Source organism: Callorhinus ursinus, unplaced genomic scaffold (assembly GCF_003265705.2).
Source record: "Callorhinus ursinus isolate GAN/ISIS: 27379988/994484 unplaced genomic scaffold, GSC_fseal_2.0 scaffold25, whole genome shotgun sequence".
In the NCBI taxonomy this organism is placed as follows: domain Eukaryota; kingdom Metazoa; phylum Chordata; class Mammalia; order Carnivora; family Otariidae; genus Callorhinus; species Callorhinus ursinus.
In genome coordinates this window covers 4,809,837-4,828,866 of record NW_027397087.1, presented here as the reverse complement: position 1 = coordinate 4,828,866, position 19,030 = coordinate 4,809,837, and positions in this window count along the sequence as shown.

The window sequence follows — 19,030 nt, the reverse complement described above, 5'->3', positions numbered from 1 at the left end:
ATAAAGAAGTTACAAAGATCTAAAAAGATAAAACTTTGATTCCAAAATAAGTAAGAGTCATCAATGTGCAATTCAAAAAGAGAACTCACTGCTAAGTGTGGAATCTTCCTATCGATAAAAGGCATGCAAATTAAAACAATATGTCATCATTTTGTGTCTTGGCCAATTTGATCTAACACAATATCTAAATATAACAAGTCTATGAAAAAGCTGGTATTCTTATATACAGCTGAAAGCATTCTAAATTGATTTAATACTTTGGAAAGACAAATAATAGTGGCCACTTTTATTAAGCTTTACTTTGTGCCATTTTAACATATTATTCTTAATCTTTCCCAAAATGCTACATAGTAGGTGGTATTATCCAGTCATATGAGAAACTGAGATTAAATTATATCTTTAAGGCCACAAAAATGTTTGAGTTAAAATTTATATCCAGATCTATGATTCTAAAGCTTATATTCTTCCAATTACATTATTAATGTTCACACTTTTTGAATCAGTAAATTTCCCTTCTGAGAATTTGTTTTAAAAATAACCTAAATATTTAAAAAGCCATAATCATATAGATATTTGAAATGGCATGGAGTATAACAACAATATTGTAAATCTTTTACTGGCATTGCAATAGTGCATAGTTAAATAAATCTTGATATATCCATTTAATGGAATATTAGCCAAGAGTTTTCATAGACTTTTGTGATGTGGAGAAGAATTTATGACTTAATATTCAATAAGAGTTCAGAGCAAAAACCTATATAAACAATATTTTTGAAAATATATAGTATAGGCTTATGAAAATTAGAAGAATATACATATTGATCAGTTGTTGGGTTATTGAATTATGATGTTTTCTCTATTGTCCAAACACTTTAATGTTATTTTATTAGTTTTGTAATTAATTTTTTAAAAATAATCATCAGTACAGAAGAGTTGACCAAAAGTCCCAAAGTTGACCAAGAGTACCACAGACTTTGAGACAAGGTAACAAATGATTATTGTAGTCACAGTCACAAGGGATGGTTTCATACAGGGAACTTCAGCATGGCCTTTAAAAATGAACAGAATTTAGATAGACAGAATGCTAATTTTGCCAAATCAGGTCTGTAAAGTGATGTCAAATGTCATTTTTTTAAAAGAAGGAGCTGGTGTTGGGGCGCCTGGGTGGCTCAGTCGTTAAGTGTCTGCCTTCAGCTTGGGTCATGATCCCACGGTCCTGGGATCGAGCCCCACATTGGGCTCCCTGCTCCGCGGGAAGCCTGCTTCTCCCTCTCCCACTCCCCCTGCTTGTGTTCCTGCTCTCACTATCTCTCTCTCTCTGTCACATAAATAAATAAAATCTTAAAAAAAAAAAAAAAGAAGGAGCCGGTGTTTACATATCAAATAATTCACTTGGGACTTTTGCCCTTTCACTGTGATGGAGATAGGGTTGGCCTTGGGGCTTTAGATGAGGTAGTAAAAGAGAAAAGATGTCTCAATGCTTCATTCTAAATTTAAATTTTATCACATACCTCTTCTGACTGTCTAGCCTCTCCTCTTCTCTCCTCTGGGAGTGAAAAGCATGTGGTATTAAGTAGTCCCATGAAGGTGCAGGAGGAAGAAAATACTATTAGAATATGCTTCTTTCTGCTGCCTGACTTCACATGATACTTGGATTCTATTAATCTCTACCAAGCATTTCTGAGGTGGGTATTCAAAGTCTGCATAGCATCTCTGGGCTGAGCACAAAATGGGAGTGAATTTATTGGGGTACTCCATTTATTGAATACTGTTCCGTTTCTCAGAGTAGGTGACTTTGATCATTAGCAGTAAGTCTTGAGAGCAAAGCCAAGAGTTAGATGGCTCATAGTTTCACTGAGGTATGCCCCCCTTTTTTTTTAAGTATGTCACATGCCCAGTGTGGAGACAGATGAGGGCTCTGAACTCATGACCCTGAGATCAAGACCTGAGCTGAGATCAAGAGTCGGACAATTAACCAACTGAGCCACCCAGGTACTCTGGAAGTATGCCTTTCTAAATTTATTTATTTGACTACAACAAATAATTTATTTTCGTTTGAGTCTAACAAGATTTTAAACATTGTGCCGCATGTTTTTAAGGGTAGAATAAAAATAATTTAAAAGACAAGGTCAGGGAGGGAATAGAATTTTCATGGGTGTTTCACATGTTGATAAAGTGTTTAAATAACATTATAATTATTTCTCCCAAATTCTCATTTTCATTGAACAGTAAGAGAGCAGCATGTGTTTTTAAAGCAATAATCTGAAGTCATCTCTGTTTATTACCAACACGAGAAGTAGAAAACAGGAGAGACATTCTAACCACTGGCCTTCAGAGGCCATATACCATTCCCCACTCTCCACCCAGTCTCCCCACCCAATGAATAAAATAACCATCAGACAATGGCACTTTTCTCTGGCTTAAATTTGGTTTTAAAGTGAAGCGTAACTTTCTGAACAATTATTTTGAGCTTGTAAATGGTGTCTCTCTATAACCAACCAAGCATATAACAAGAAGATGAAGATGAGACTTATTTTCACTTCATTTCACTTCTTTGTAATTGACAAGCTCTCACTGGGTGTCAACTTTAAAAGATGACAAATCCTAAATCTTAGAGACCCAATTCAATAGTTCAGCTTTCTAAATTGTTTGCAAATTAATCTACATTTTCAAATGAGTCAGGCATGAAATATAAGATGACATCTATATTACAAAAATATTAATTTCCTTGTCTTTCCCTTTTTCCCAGTCAAAGACAAAAGGTACATTTAAAAATGTTCATTTTGTTAAGAGATTGTGAAAATGAACATATAGTGTACATGTTAGCAGCTTAGCTTTTTCTATTTTTTCACACTAATTCATTTCCATCTATTTAAAAATGCAAGTTATTCAATTTGTAAATGATCTGTGTGTTGATGAGGGAAAAATTAAATTTGCTAAGTATTTTGATACATTACATTTTTTTAATGAAGACTCATTTGGGTTCAACAAATGAAACAATAATTTGAGCCCTGTTGATTTAAAAGCTAGCCTGAGCCCTCTTCTCAAATAACCCTTGCCTCAGTTTACCTGGGTAAGTAAACACTGGTGCATTGTTTCCACGCAAGCTAATTGAGTGCTGCACAGTGCTCTGCACATTTTTATTTCCTAAGTGAACTTGCCATGACACTGATGTCAGTGCTCTGATTTACTGAAGGCTATGAAATGTAAGATAGACCTTGCGGAGTTTTCTGTTCCTCTAAAATGAAATTTCAGATAATTTTTTAACTGCATTGATTAAACATATATTTTGAGTCTAACAGTTAACTCCAATATCACTATCAAAAGAAATTGATTTAAATTAATTAATGATCATTAAGGGACAGGCAAATCATATTTCTCTTAAAGATATCACATTTCAGATAACACTATTTCCTTAGTACTTTAACATACTCCATTAAGGAAAGCTAGGAAAATATTGCCATTTCAGGAAATAGCGAGTGGAAGAATTTCCAAGTTGTTTTAGATATTAGATCCTCCTTGACCACTTGTTACAATCATCATCATCATCAAATGATATTGGACATAAAATTAATATAAATGAAATGAATTAATAAAAGAAAACTACCCATTTATATGAGCAGGGTCACTACCCCTCTGGGACAGGAAACTGTGACTGGTATAGCAGTCAATTAGGTCACAGTTAAATTCAACAGAGACTTGTTTGTTTAGGGACAGTATATAAAAGTATGTATTCATAGAGCAGGCCAGCTTGTCCAAATTAATTATCTTACAGAAAAACTGAGGCCAGGATAATCAATAGAAATCCAAGAGGAGAAAATTGTTATGAAGTAGGTACTTTAAAAATAGTCTTTTATGTATATTATACACATTTCATTATGTGTACTAGTGAAGAACAAAAAGGTGACTTTTCACATATTAATAGATTCATGTCTGAGAGCAAGACTACAGCCCTAACCATTGTGCCCCCACAGTTAAACCCGGTAGAGGGTGCACAAAAGCTCGGCTCCTTGAGTTGCTGCTTCAGCTGCTGCCATCAAAAAGGGGACAGAATTTTTATCTGATGTAAATCAATGAAGGGAATATAATTTAATGCAAAACTCTGGGATTGAAGAACAGAGGAAGAAACCAGAGACTCTAATTTGGGGTTCCAAAACAATTATGCATGAGTCCTTCTTTGATTTCTATGGTTCTAATATTACCGTTTTACTAATTAAAGTTGAATCTTTTGACTGAACATTCATTGAGCCATGTTGAATGTATTTCTAAAGTGCTCTGCCCTCACACTGGCTATCTTACACCAATAATTTCTATATCTTGCCATTTGGACATGGTGTCTTGAGTGCAGACAGTGTCAGTTACACATATAGGTTATGATGATTTGTTTTTTCTGCCTTTATGTTCAGTCCATTCATAATTTCCAGTGGTAATACAGATGATTATATTATAATACAGTTATTCATATAGGTGTCTGTCTTCTTTCTTACATTTTGTGATTCTTGAAGGCATGAATTTCTCTTTCTCCATAATGCCAAATAAGGACCATGAACAGGGTAGGTGTTAAAAATAAAAATTTTTAATGAAAGAATGAACAAATGTGAATACATTTCTAGAATTATCATAGTTCTTCCAATCTGCCAGCTATTTATTTTCCTTTCAGGTCTGTCATAAAGTTAATACCTGGCTAAGAAAATATATAAATTATCTAATATGTTAAGTCACTTTTTCTTTTCCTCCCCTCAGACTTTCAGTTTGGGGCTGTAGTTTCTTTGAAATACCGATATACGGACTCAGCAGCCATTTTGCAGAGCAGCTGTGTTTGCCTTTTTCCTTTGCCTGAAAGAATTTCTGGACTGATAAGAAGGAAGGAAAGTGAGGTTATCTATCAAAGGAAGCAAAGATGCTAAGACAGATTGAAGAGGATTTTTGGTATCCATGCTGTAGCTTTCCTCTTTTGCTCTGATAAATACTTGGTTGTTCACTTCATTATCACCCCCCAAATACCTGTATTTGGAAGTTCTTTAAAATACCTAGTTAATAGGGTCATTCATAGGTTAATACGTGGTGGAATGCCTCATACTTAGGAAAAACTCAAAATTTTTTGTTAAACATCTGATATAGATATTGTGGGTTTATTTGATTTTTCTTCCTCCCCAGTTCTAGATTCCCTCCATACCTCTGATTGACAGTACTGCTAAATTACTGTTCACTGAAAGATATTGTGGACAATCAATCATACATCCACTTCAACATGGTTCTATTCGTTTATTTGATGTTCACAGCTTTCTCATGGTCTCTAGATTCTTCCCCAGGTAACTTTCTTGGTATAGACAATCTCTTTCATTTAGAACAGGACTAAGCAAGCTCTTTCTATAAAGGGATAGATAGTAAATATTTTCAGCTTTGTGAACCATATGGTGTCTGTGGCAGCCACTCAGTTTTTGCCATTGTAGAATGAAGACAGTCTGTATAGAAATAGACATGACTGTATTCCAATAAAACTTTATTTACAAAAACAGGTGGAGAATTGAATTTTGCTGATCCTTGGATCGCCTTTTCCATTGTCACTTCCAATCATGTTGCCATCAGCCTTTCAGATCTGAGACAAATGTGATTCTAATTCCATGCACTTCAAGTATTTTTTTAAAATTTTTTTATTGTTATGTTAATCACCATACATTACATCATTAGTTTTTGATGTAGTGTTCCATGATTCATTGTTGGTGCATAACACCCAGTGCTCCACGCAGAACATGCCCTCTTTAATACCCATCACCAGGCTAACCCATCCCCCTACCCCCCTCCCCTCTAGAACCCTCAGTTTGTTTTTCAGAGTCCATCGTCTCTCATGCTTCGTCTCCCCCTCCGACTTACTCCCCTTCATTCTTCCCCTCCTGCTATCTTCTTCTTTGTCTTTTTTCTTAACATATGTTGCATTATTTGTTTCAGAAGTACAGATCTGTGATTCAACAGTCTTGTACAATTCACAGCGCTCACCATAGCACATACCCTCCCCAGTGTCTGTCACCCAGCCACCCCATCCCTCCCACCCCCCACCACTCCAGCAACCCTCAGTTTGTTTCCTGAGATTAAGAATTCCTCATATCAGTGAGGTCATATGATACATGTCTCTCTCTGATTGACTTATTTTGCTCAGCATAATACCCTCCAGTTCCATCCACGTCATTGCAAATGGTAAGATCTCATTCCTTTTGATGGCTGCATAATATTCCATTGTGTATATATACCACATCTTCTTTATCCATTCATCTGTCGATGGACGTCTTGGCTCTTTCCACAGTTTGGCTATTGTGGACATTGCTGCTATAAACATTGGGGTGCACGTACCCCTTCGGATCCCTACATTTGTATCTTTGGGGTAAACACCCAGTGCACTTCAAGTATTTTTATCTTTTATTATTCTCATGAGTGCTTAGCTTTGGTTTTCTTATATGTGGAGATGATAATACGCCCTTTCTCTCTCTTGTGTAGGATGAAATTATTATATGTGAAAAGTTTCTGTCACTTACAAAGTGCTATGTAAAGAAAGCATAGGATTATTTTGGTGGTCATTAAATATGTGGGATTATCAAAGTTCTAAATTATTGGTCTTGGAAATGGGAAGTTTAAATATAATGAAAAAAATAATAACATCTCAGATGAGTTTTTCTTTTTTCTTTTTTTAAGTGTATCTTAAAATTTATTTATTTTTTGGGTTTTTTTTAATAACATATAATGTATTATTTGTTTCAGGGGTACAGGTCTGTGATTCATCAGGCTTACCCAATTCACAGCACTCACCATAGCACATACCCTCCCCAATGTCCATCACCCAGCCACACCATCCCTCCCACCCCCCCTCCACTCCAGCAACACTCAGTTTGTTTCCTGACGTTAAGAGTCTCTTATGGTTTGTCTCCCTCTCTGGTTTTGTCTTGTTTCATTTTCCCCTCCCTTCCCCTATGATCCTCTGTCTTGTTTCTCAAATTCCTCATATCAGTGAGATCATATGATATTTGTCTTTCTCTGATTGACTTATTTTGCTTAGCATAATACCCTCTAGTTCTATCCACGTTGTTGCAAATGGCAAGATTTCAATTTTTGATGGGTGCATAATATTCCATTGTGTGTATGTGTTATATATATATACATACCACATCTTCTTTATCCATTCATCTGTTGATGGACATCTAGGCTCTTTCCATAGTTTGGCTATTGTGGACATTGCTGCTATAAACATCGGGGTACAGGCGCCCCTTCAGATCACTACATTTGTATCTTTGTATCTTTGGGGTAAATACCCAGTAGTGCAATTGCTGGGTCATAGGGTAGCTTTACTTTCGACTTTTTGAGGAACCTCCATACCGTTTTCCAGAGTGGCTACACCAGCTTGCATTCCTACCAACAGTGTAGGAGGGTTTCCCTTTCTTCGCATCCTTGCCAACATCTGTTGTTTCCTGACTTGTTAATTTTAGCCATTCTGACTAAGGTGTGAGGTGGTATCTCATTGAGGTTTTGATTTGGATTTCCCTGATGCCAAGTGATGTTGAGCACTTTTTGATGTGTCTGTTGGCCATTTGGATGTCTTCTTTACAGAAATGTCTGTTCATGTCTTCTGCCCATTTCTTGATTGGATTGTTTATTCTTTGGGTGTTGAGTTTGATAAGTTCTTTATAGATTTTGGATACTAGCCCTTTATCTGATAGGTCATTTGCAAATGTCTTCTCCCATTCTGTCAGTTCTCTTTTGGTTTTGTTGACTGTTTCCTTTGCTATGCAAAAGCTTTTTATCTTGATGAAGTCCCAATAGTTCAATTTTGCCCTTGCTTCCCTTGTCTTTGGCGATGTTTCTAGGAAGAAGTTGCTGTGGCTGAGGTCGAAGAGGTTGCTGCCTGTGTTCTCCTCTAGGATTTTGATGGACTCCTGTCTCACATTGAGGTCTTTCATCCATTTTGAGTCTATTTTTGTGTGTGGTGTAAGGAAATGGTCCAGTTTCATTCTTCTGCTTGTGGCTGTCCAATTTTCCCAACAGCATTTGTTGAAGAGACTGTCTCTTTGCCATTGGACATTCTTTCTGGCTTTGTCGTAGGTTAGTTGACCATAGAGTTGAGGGTCCATTTCTGGGTTCTCTATTCTGTTCCATTGATCTGTGTGTCTGTTTTTCTGCCAGGACCATACTGTCTTGATGATGACAGCTTTGTAATAGAGCTTGAAGTCCGGAATTGTGATGCCGCCAGCTTTGTTTTTCTTTTTCAATATTCCTCTGGCTATTCGGGGTCTTTTCTGGTTCCACACAAATTTTAGGATTATTTGTTCCATTTCTTTGAAAAAAGTGGATGGTATTTTGATAGGGATTGCATTGAATGTGTAGATTGCTCTAGGTAGCATAGACATTTTCACAATATTTGTTCTTCCAGTCCATGAACATGGAACGTTTTTCCATTTCTTTGTGTCTTCCTCAATTTCTTTCATGACTATTCTATAGTTTTCTGAGTACAGATCCTTTTACTCTTAGGTTAGATTTATTTCTAAGTATCTTATGGTTTTGGGTACAATTGTAAATGGGATCAACTCCTTTCTGTGCATTGATTTTACATCCTGCCACTTTACTGAATTCCCTTATGAGTTCTAGCAGTTTTGGGGTGGAGTCTTTTGGGTTTTCCACATAAAGTATCAGATGAGTTTTTCAAGTGTAATTATATCATGGTGGACAAAACACACGCTCAATGTAGGTTGTATGGCCACTGAGGGCATCTTTGACTTCTTAGTATACTGTTTTCGCTGCCATGTATCCTTAGAGCCTCAATAATTCCTTATAGTGAGCACAGTTGCAAGCAGTAGAGTCTCACTTCTCTTTACCATTTCTAAGTAAAAAATAATGAAATGATTCAAAATGTCAAGGAATTTGGTCCAATGGTTACGTTAGCATAAATAATGATATGATTCTAATTGTTCTTTTCCAGTATTCTCTGATCATTTTGAAGCAGATTTTACCAGCTTCTTAAAATCATGAACTTATCTTTAATGTTTAAAACTGCTTTCTTAAAAAAACAAACAAACAAAAAAAAACCTAGCAGCAGAAGCCAGGAAGAAAATGGAGTACACATTCACTGAGCTGTGAAATGTGAGGATCTATTCAACTCCATTAACTACAAAATATACATCATCTGCTACCGTCCTGGACAATGAGTGACTCTATATGGAGCACTACATGTCCAAATTACTGCAAGATGAACACTTTGGTAAAGGTTAGATGCTACAGATATCAGTTTACATATTTTAGCAGGAAGGTAAGCAGTGACAGACTTGCGGTCCTACACAGACTTAATTCCCTCCAATTCCAATGAGCAGTATAGGAATTGCAGAAAATTCTCGGAGAGAATCATCCATAACCTTTATTTTTCAGAGTAAAGGAAGATTGAATTATTTGCATCATTTTTCATTTTAGAAAAGTTGTAAGGCATATGGGCTTCAGAATGACTTTTATTTATTAAGCACCTATTAAATGCCTCTTATGTAAATTTTATGAGAATAAAGGGAGTGAATGGGACAATAAGTAAATAGGCTTCCCTAGTAGCAAGAAGCTTAAAGTAACATTTTGTCAACAGGAATTTTAGTAATTTTAAAGGAAAATGATCCATATTTGCTTTTATTTTTAAAATACTTTACTAATTATTGTTATGATATATCTACATTTAGGAAGCCCCTAAAAAGGTTAAAAGTGACTTTTTTTTTTTCTAGAGATGGAATTCATGTTGGTTTTTCTATTGCAAGATGGATATTTTCTGAGTTTTCCCAGGGGAAAAATACTAGATTTGAGTATGTCACTATAATAATCAGCAAAAATGCTTATATGCTTAATAGGTGACAGTATTAAGGACAGAAATAGGTAAAATGAGTAAATGTCATATCTTTCTTCTCATGGAATTTATTTTATATACACACACATATACGGACATGTTTATGTGGGTATATATATGAAATCAGGCATTTACACATAGAACAAGAAATAATTCAAAGCAACATAGGCTAAGTAACAAATTAGCAGTTGAAAAAAATGACTGGAATTTGAAAAGACTGATGATATTTTCATCATTTATAATAATAAGCTACTAGTTACTATTGCTCAGCACTGTTCTAAATGCTTTCCATGTGTCCCTTGCCCAGGTTCACATGGTCATAAAGTGGAATAGTAGCATCTAATCCCAAGTAGCCAAGCTGTTGAACCCACACTGAATTGTCAAGGTATCCTTTTTCCTCCCAGTAATACACTTTTACCAATGCACAGGCCCGAGTTTCATACGATGGCTTTGAAATCCCAATATCCTACTTTGACTCACATGATGAACAGCTCAGAACTCCATACATTTCATATGGCGTCTCTAAAGCAGACACACAATTTATATTTTTGAAAATTCAGTCAGTAAATGGACATTTTGACTTATCATAGGAAGATGCTTGCCTTATCAGATGATTTGTTGCCACTTTTAAGCAGCAGAATTTATACAGTCATTTGAATATTTTAATGCATTCTGTCATTGTTAATTGCAACTAAATCATAGAAATGCTAAGACTACATCCTAGTTATAAGAAAGGCCTCATAAAATGAAAATTGATCAGTCAAAATATGAAACCACCAGTACCATGAGTCTTTAGCCTCATTCATATTTTCACTGAATTTGAGCCAGTTGATTTCAATTGTAATAGAAAAGATCAATGTTTATAATCACATATGAAATCCTGGAAATGTTTCATCAAATATGGTTGCCTAAAAAGTTGGCATAATTTAAGGGTTCTATAATGGTAGCTCTCTTGGAAACTTCCTTTCCCCCATCAGTGCATAATACATAGGTTTATTGTTTACCTCACATGTTAGGTTTTCTTGTGCTGATTTTCAGTATATGTTATGTAAACTTCCTGTATAATATAATATTTAGTCCTACATGTTAAAAATCTATTTAAGCCTTAGTAATATTTTCACCATTTTTCCCAGGTGAAAAAGCAACATATTCTATTCCACTTTTTTGACCTTCTCTGAATTGTCTGGCACTGGAGGGGGATCTATAATGTAAGGGATGGTCACTTAGTCACTGGAATTTATTGGTAAGGCTGTCATTTAGTTTAGAGAGAAGTAAAGAAGAATGAGTAAAAAATAGATATATGGTATGTATGTTGCTCATCTTGAAGGAATTTTCCAGTTTGTAATTATGAGCTAATAGACAAATACTGGGACCTCAACTGTGTTTTTATGTAACAAAGACCGTCTTTTCAGATGTTTTAGTCAAAGCCTCATAAAAATACCTTTTTGACAGCAACAATAATAAAACTCATTTTCATACAAAGTGATAGGAAGAAAATATAAAAGTGGGGTGGTTTTTCTCCTTTTCCACTTTTCCCTATTTTCAAATTTTCCTATAATAATCTGAGAGAAATTACACTAAAATTTGTGATTTGGACATTTGATGGGAATTAATTGGGCAGAATCTCCTCCTTTTAACCAACAAACAGATTTTTGTTTTAAAATATTTGTATCTAAATATTTCAGGTGGTAAAGTGTTTTGAATTTAAAATGACTCTATTGGCTAATAATTTATTTGAAATGAATTTTAGCTAAATGAAAGTGGAAATCACACATTTATTCCATATCCATTTTATTAACACTTTCCACAATGCAATTCAGCTTTGGAAACAAGTTTATGTGGAATCTTAGTGTAGCATCTGAATAGAAAAATAATGCAGACCGACTGAATTTGATGACTTTCTCTTCACTGATTCTTTGAATTATAATTCCTATGTGTTTCAATCAATCTCCTTAATGGCACCAGTCATTTTTGTGGGGTCACGGTTTTGCCATAACATAGATTAGTAAGGTGTAATAATTTTTCTTTGTTAGTGCAGCATAACTAATTAAGTACTTCCTTTTAATGTTTGATTGAATTTGGTAAAAACCATAGTTCAAACAAATGAAGGTGTGTCAGTGACCTCAAATGGGCCCTGGGTTTAAGGAAATCATTCGATGGAGCAACTGAATTAGTTCTTTTCCTTACTCCATTTTATCAAGATATGAAATATCTCCAGGTGGCTTTAAATGATGAAGGCGCATTTGGAAGATGTTTATTAAATTGTGAACTTTCAAACTCTGTTGCAAAATTTGAAGGCAAAACAGGATTTTCTTTTTCATATTCTCTATATATGATTTATATAAAAATTTTACAGATTTTTCTTTCAAAATGTTATTAAATCAGGACAACTGCTTGTTATGCTTCCATTTATCATAGTGTCACTTTATTTCAGTGTTGTCATGTGAATAATAGGCAATCAGGATTGGAAGTTTTTCAAAATTGCAGTCCTCTCGATGTTACAATTAAATTAATTACAAATCCAGAATAAACAGTTCTTAATCACATAAAACAGTTCTGCCACATTATACACACTTTTGTTATGATGTAAATTGAAAGCCAATGGAATATTTTTTTAAATAAATATAGCCGCATGTTCACAAAGCTCCAGCTAACCCTTCATTAATCAACAGATGCACTGAAAAAAAATGTGCCTCAAACATCTGCTCTTGCTAAAAATGACATCTTATTTTTCAATTTTAATATTAACAATTTGACAATCTAAATAGTACTTATTTCCCATTTTTATATGAACAATCAACAGCTAAACCATTCTTAAGTACTTTATTCATGGGCAAACCGGCTTGACAAAATAGGCTGTTTACAGGAGAGGTTCAAAGAGATGAAGGCAGTCTGGGTATCTTAGTCCGTTTGGGCTGCTATAACAGTTTAACATAGACTGGGCGGTTTATAAGAAACAGAAGCCTGTTGCTCACAATTCTGAAAGCTGGGAAGTCCAAGATCGAGGAGCGGGCAGATTTGGCATCTGGTGAGGTCCGGTTTCCTGGTTCGTAGACCTCACATAGCAGAAGGGGCGAGGAGGCTTTCTGAGCCCCTTTGATAAGGGCACCAATCTCATTCATGAGGGCTCCACCCACATGACCTAATCAAGTAGGCTGATTATTATAATTATCTGTTTATAGGCATTCCACATATCTTTATCTGTGTTCTGTTTTTTCCTGAGTGTTCATTGATTTTTTTAATCTTCTGTTTTAGAATAGCTCTTTTGTTCTGATTTATGCAAAAGGTAGTATTTATTTATTAAGAACCTATTATGTGACTATACTCTACCAAACATAAGCCTACATATACTCTTCAAGAATCCTGCACTCTAGGGGCGCCTGGGTGGCTCAGTTGTTAAGCGTCTGCCTTTGGCTCAGGTCATGATCCCAGGGTCCTGGGATAGAGCCCCACCCACATCGGGCTCCCTGCTCCACGACAAGCCTGCTTCTCCTTCTCTCACTCCCGCTGCTTGTGTTCCTGCTCTCACTGTCTCTCTTCTGTGAAATAAATAAATAAAATCTTAAAAAAAAAAAAAAAGAATCCTGTACTCTACTAGAAGAGATAGTCAAGAAAACCAACAATTAAAAAGTTTTAAAGATTTTATTTCTTTACTTGAGGGAGAGATAATTAGCCAGGGGGTGGGGCGGCAGTGGGAGGAGGGCAGAGAGAGGGAGAAGCAGACTTCCAGCTGAGCCAGGAGCCTGACGAGGGGGTCGGGGGGAGAGGGGGCTCGATCCCAGGACCTTGAGATCATGACCTGAGTCGAAAGCAGACACTTACTTATCCCCTACCTTTTTGAAATAGGACTGATCCCAAGTTGCTTGGTACCTCATTGGGGTCCGAGAGGGAGGACAAGTAAGGAATGCATATAAATACCATAGATTGTTGAGAAACAAATACCAAAAGCAGGTGGGTTGTTTAAAACAATTGTTCAAAGAGTACAGGCAGGATCAATTCCAACTGAGGTGATTAGGAAATGCTTCAAGGGAGCAAAGCTAAGGAAGAGAGTTTTTCCTATGAAGAAAATCTTCATAGCCACTACATTGAGGCTGTCCAAATATCCTAAACTCATTCTAAATTAAAATTATGCAGTATCTCAAAAAAAGAAATAACTAAAAATGGAATTTATTATCAATGAGGAAAAAAAGAAAAAGTTCTGAAATTTATGAAGGGAATTACTCCATAATGAAATATAAAAATTCACAGACACTTCCAAAAAGGCCATTTCTATTTTTTAGTTTTTTTATGATGTTATGTTAATCACCGTACATTACATCATTAGTTTTTGATGTAGTGTTCCATGATTCATTGTTTGCATATGACACCCAGTGCTCCACGCAGAACGGGCTCTCCTTAATACCCCCCACCCTTCTCCTCTCTAGAACCCTCAGTTTGTTTTTCAGAGTCTGTAGTCTCTCATGGTTTGTCTCCCCCTCCGATTTCCCCCCCTTCATTCTTCCCCTCCTGCTATCTTCTTCTTCTTCTTCTTCTTCTTCTTTTTTTAACATATAATGTATTGTTTCAGAGCAGGTCTGTGATTCAATAGTCTTACACAATTCACAGCCAAAAAGGCCATTTCATTTTGCACATTATAAACATTCTCTATTTTACCCCCAAATCAGTTTTCCCGTGTTGTTTCCCAGTGTTTCTTTCATTTATTCTTGATTATATTCCCTGTCTCTTTCTGAAAGTTTGTTGTCCCAAATGTCATCTCAACGAGCTGCCAAATACCAGGAATTTTGCCATGAAATTCAAAGTGTTTCCATGTTTTATGCAGTTGGGAATCTCATTCAGTCAACTACTACATTCGAAGAGACTAGTGACATAGAGAGGAATGATAACTGAGACAGACTAAAACAAAAAATACAAACAAAGATTCAACCTCATCAGATTTCTTCTACTGACATTGCATTTTGACTAGTACAGACTTCTTTAAAAAGAGTATAGTTGATTACAAATTAAAGATCACTGTGTGATCTTCTAACATGGTCTTTAAACTTTGGCTAGATGTGATTGCCAAGGAAAATAACAATCTTTGATTGAAAAATGTTTTTTTTTAAGCCTTTGAACAAAGTGGTAAATACCACTAACTGATGCTTTTAGCCTAGAAACATCTGTATGGTGGATGTGTTCCGATAGGCAGATTAACAGAAGGAAATGTAGACATATCTTTATTTCAACTACAAAGACCCCTTTGTTTTTCTGGAACCAAAAGTTTATGTAAACTTACTTTTTTTTTTTTTAAAGTCTCTTTGCTTTTTTTTTTTTTTAAGATTTTTATTTATTTATTTGACAGAGAGAGAGAGAGAGACAGTGAGAGCAGGAACACAAGCAGGGGGAGTGGGAGAGGGAGAAGCAGGCTTCCTGCTGAGCAGGGAGCCCGAAGTAGGACTCGATCCCAGGACCCTGGGACCATGACCGGAGCTGAAGGCAGACGCTTAACGACTGAGCCACCCAGGCGCCCTTATGTAAACTTCTTAAAGTCAATCTGTATTGATCTGGTTCATGGTCAGCAAGAAAAACAAAACAAAACAAAACAAACCTACCAGCTAAAAACAATCCAGTCTAAATTGGGGGTTGGAAGGAGAGTTATCCAAATTAAAAATAAATACAAATAAATTCGGTTTTGAAATAACTATAGAAACATTAAACAGAGTCATGAAAATCCATTTTGTTCGAAATATTGTACATAACTTGGAAGATTAATAGAAACAGATAAGAGGTCAAATATAACTCTCACAATAAAGATTACAACATATAACATTTTATGTAATCCTTCCCACCAAATTATAAATTTAAAAGCTTCAGGGTCATTAGTCAAACATTTTACAACTTGCTGATCACTGGGAGGTTTAAGCTATTAGATGTTTTCCTTCCTCTAACTGATTTCTCTTAGTAAATAACTTTGGTCTGAAAAAGATGATTAAGAGGATATGAACTTAAACATTAAGTTAAATATAAGCAAAGGGCATTATTACAAATTCCAGAAACTAGTCAATTCTGCTTTACAGTTTCCAAGGGTCTCTAAACATGACAATTGACTGAGTTTCTCAAGATTGTTCTTAAGAAACATGCAAAAAAAACCTCAAAATCTTCCAGCCTTCATCTTAAAAGTGAAATAACAATGTAGTTGATCAGACTGCATCTGAATACTACCATTCTGAGCCCAGTGACATGCAGAGTGTTGACTCAGGAGGATTAACGGAAGCACCAAGAATACTAAAATGGGGATAGCATTGTAGGATTTACTTGATTTTTCCTGTAGGATTTTGCAGATCATTGAGATGACATTTGGGACAACAAACTTTCAGAAAGTTATTACCTGTTACTTCTGAACTCTCCATAAATCCCTTTGCTTCTCAGTGTCTCTTTGGTAGTATACACTGGATGCACGTGACTATACACTCAAGGATACTGAAAAGATTAATTGGGAAGTAGGAGTCTCTATATCTGACACATGGTGTACAAGGCACCCAAAGTAGGCACAGTCCAGTTTGAACCCCGGATGAAGTGGACACAAACCTTTATTTAAATTAGTGCCTAGAACCAGATGAATTCATTGTGAAATTTTCTTTCTTTTAACACTAACAAAATTTTCTATCCATGATTGTATACTAACAAAACTTTCCTTGCAGCTTTTTGTCTATTTCTTTTCTGATTCCTACCTTGATGTTCTTTCTCATTCTGGATCCTAAACATCTTTCAAACTCCAGTGCTTGACTAATTTCTCATCTCTACACTCTTCTCTTTGCAATAAATTTGAAAATAGGAAAATGGATACATTCCCAATAAAATATAAATGCTAAATGTTGACCCAAGAATAGAAATTTTAAACATATCAATAATTATAGAGTCTCACTATTTGAAAAGGCAGAGGATCAGATACAGATGTAACTTTAAAGGAGCATACAATTCTTTGTAAGGTACAGAATCTTCTATCCATAGTTCTCATATTCAACAGCAAAAGCTTTTTTTTTTTAAGATTTTATTTATTTATTTGACGAGAGGGGGAACACATGCAGAGGGAGTGGGAGAGGGAGAAGCAAGCTTCCCGCGGAGCAGGGAGCCCGATGTGGGGCTCGATCCCAGGACCCTGGGATCATGACCTGAGCCGAAGGCAGATGCTTAACCACTGAGCCACCCAGGTGCCCCAGCAAAAGCTTTTTTAAAAATTCATTTGGTAGGAAAATCTGACCTCTTAAATCTTGTCTCACTTAGCATGAATATTCACACTTTTTTTTTTTTGCAGAAATACTAATACGATTACATAGTACGATGCTAGATCCAGTATCTAAAAGAAAAATGTTTAAGTATTAGCAAAACAAATGCAGGAATATCCTTTTTCTTTAAGTTTTTGTTTTAATTCCAATTAGTTAATATACAGTGTTATATTAGTTTCAGGTGTGCAATGTGGTGATTCAACCATTCTATACGTCACCTGGGGCTCATCACAAGTCCACACCTTAATCCCCATCACCTATTTCACCAATCCCCCCCCACCACTATCATTGCAAATAATCATTTCTGCCAAGTAGATTTACTCTAGGAATGAAAACATAGCTTAACAATAGAAAGTTTATTAACATGTCACTTAAAAGAGTAAAAATATTACATTACTAGATGCTGACAAGATGTTTGACAAAATTCAGTTTGCTATAACTGATTTAAAAAAAAAACTGAGTTAAGAATTTGAAGAAACATTCCTGTGTAAGTTAAATACTATTTACCAAAAGGCAAGAATAAGCATCAGATAAAATGAAGAAATGCTACTAGCTTTTTATTTATCTTTAGTAACAAGGCAAGGATGCTTACCGTCACTGCTAGTGTTGTTTTTGAGGTTCAATCAAATGCAGTATGATATACATACTATAGAAGCACCCTAAAAGCAAAAGCATGACCACTATTTCTAGATTATATAATATTCTTAGAAAGTCTTAGCGAATCATCTGAAATGCTTAGAAATAATAATAAAACTTAGTTGAGTGCCTGTCACTGAATCATTTAAACCTTAATGAAACACAAGTTTAAAGAAAAACTTTCTTTGCTTCTGTTCCGTCATCTAAAAAATGGGGAAACAAAAATATTTAACTCGGTTATTGTGAGGATAAAATGAGTCAATATGTGTATAGTGCTTAGAATGCCTGGCTCTATGAATATTGTCTATTGTTCTTATTGTTGCTATTATAATGGTTAACATATATGTTCAAATCAGAATGTATTTCATAGTTGACTGTATGTATATATGTATATATATAGATAGATGGTTCTCAAATCAGAATTTTCTTCCTATTAGGCCACTGAAACAATACCTGTCCAAGTCACCAGCAATCTATTCTACGTATTTAATATTCAAATATTCAATTTTCTATTATCATCTTATTTGACTTCTCAGTAGCATTAGACAAAGTTGACTGCTCCTCTTCACTTTCCTTTTTTCCTTTCCTTTTTCCTGGAAACAGTGTCTTTGGTTGGCTTTAATCACACTAAACATGTTAATTTCCCTCCTATCTCACTGGTCACTACATATTTACCCACACTAATGGCCTATTATCCTTTGTTCTGACTCCCAATGTTGGAGTGCTTCAAGACTCAGGAATTAACTCCTAATATATAGCCATGTACTCTTCCCTAGGTGGTCTCATGAAGAAATCAATTTAAAATAAATTATTGGTGGAGCACAGGGTGGCTCAATCGTTTAAGCATCCAAATCTTGATTTCAGCTCAGGTCATGATCTCAGGGTTATAAGATGGAGCCCCATGACAGGCTCCATGCTGAGCACAGAGTCTGCTTAAGATTCTGTCTCTCCCTGCCCCTGCCCCTGCTTGCACTCACTCTCTCTAAATCAATTAATTAATTAATTACTGGCCTAGCACTTGTAAACATCTGATACATGTGCATGTATTATTTTCTATTTCTCACCACTTGAATGTAACCTGCACAACAGTAGAAATTTCTCTATCTTATCTACTATTTTACTGCCCAGAACTGTGCCTAATAAAAAGTATGGGTTCAGGGACACCTGGGTGGCTCAGTCGGTTAAGCGTCTGCCTTCGGCTCAAGTCATGATCCCAGGGTCCTGGGATCGAGTCCCGCATCGGGCTCCCTGCTCTGCGGGGAGCCCACTTCTC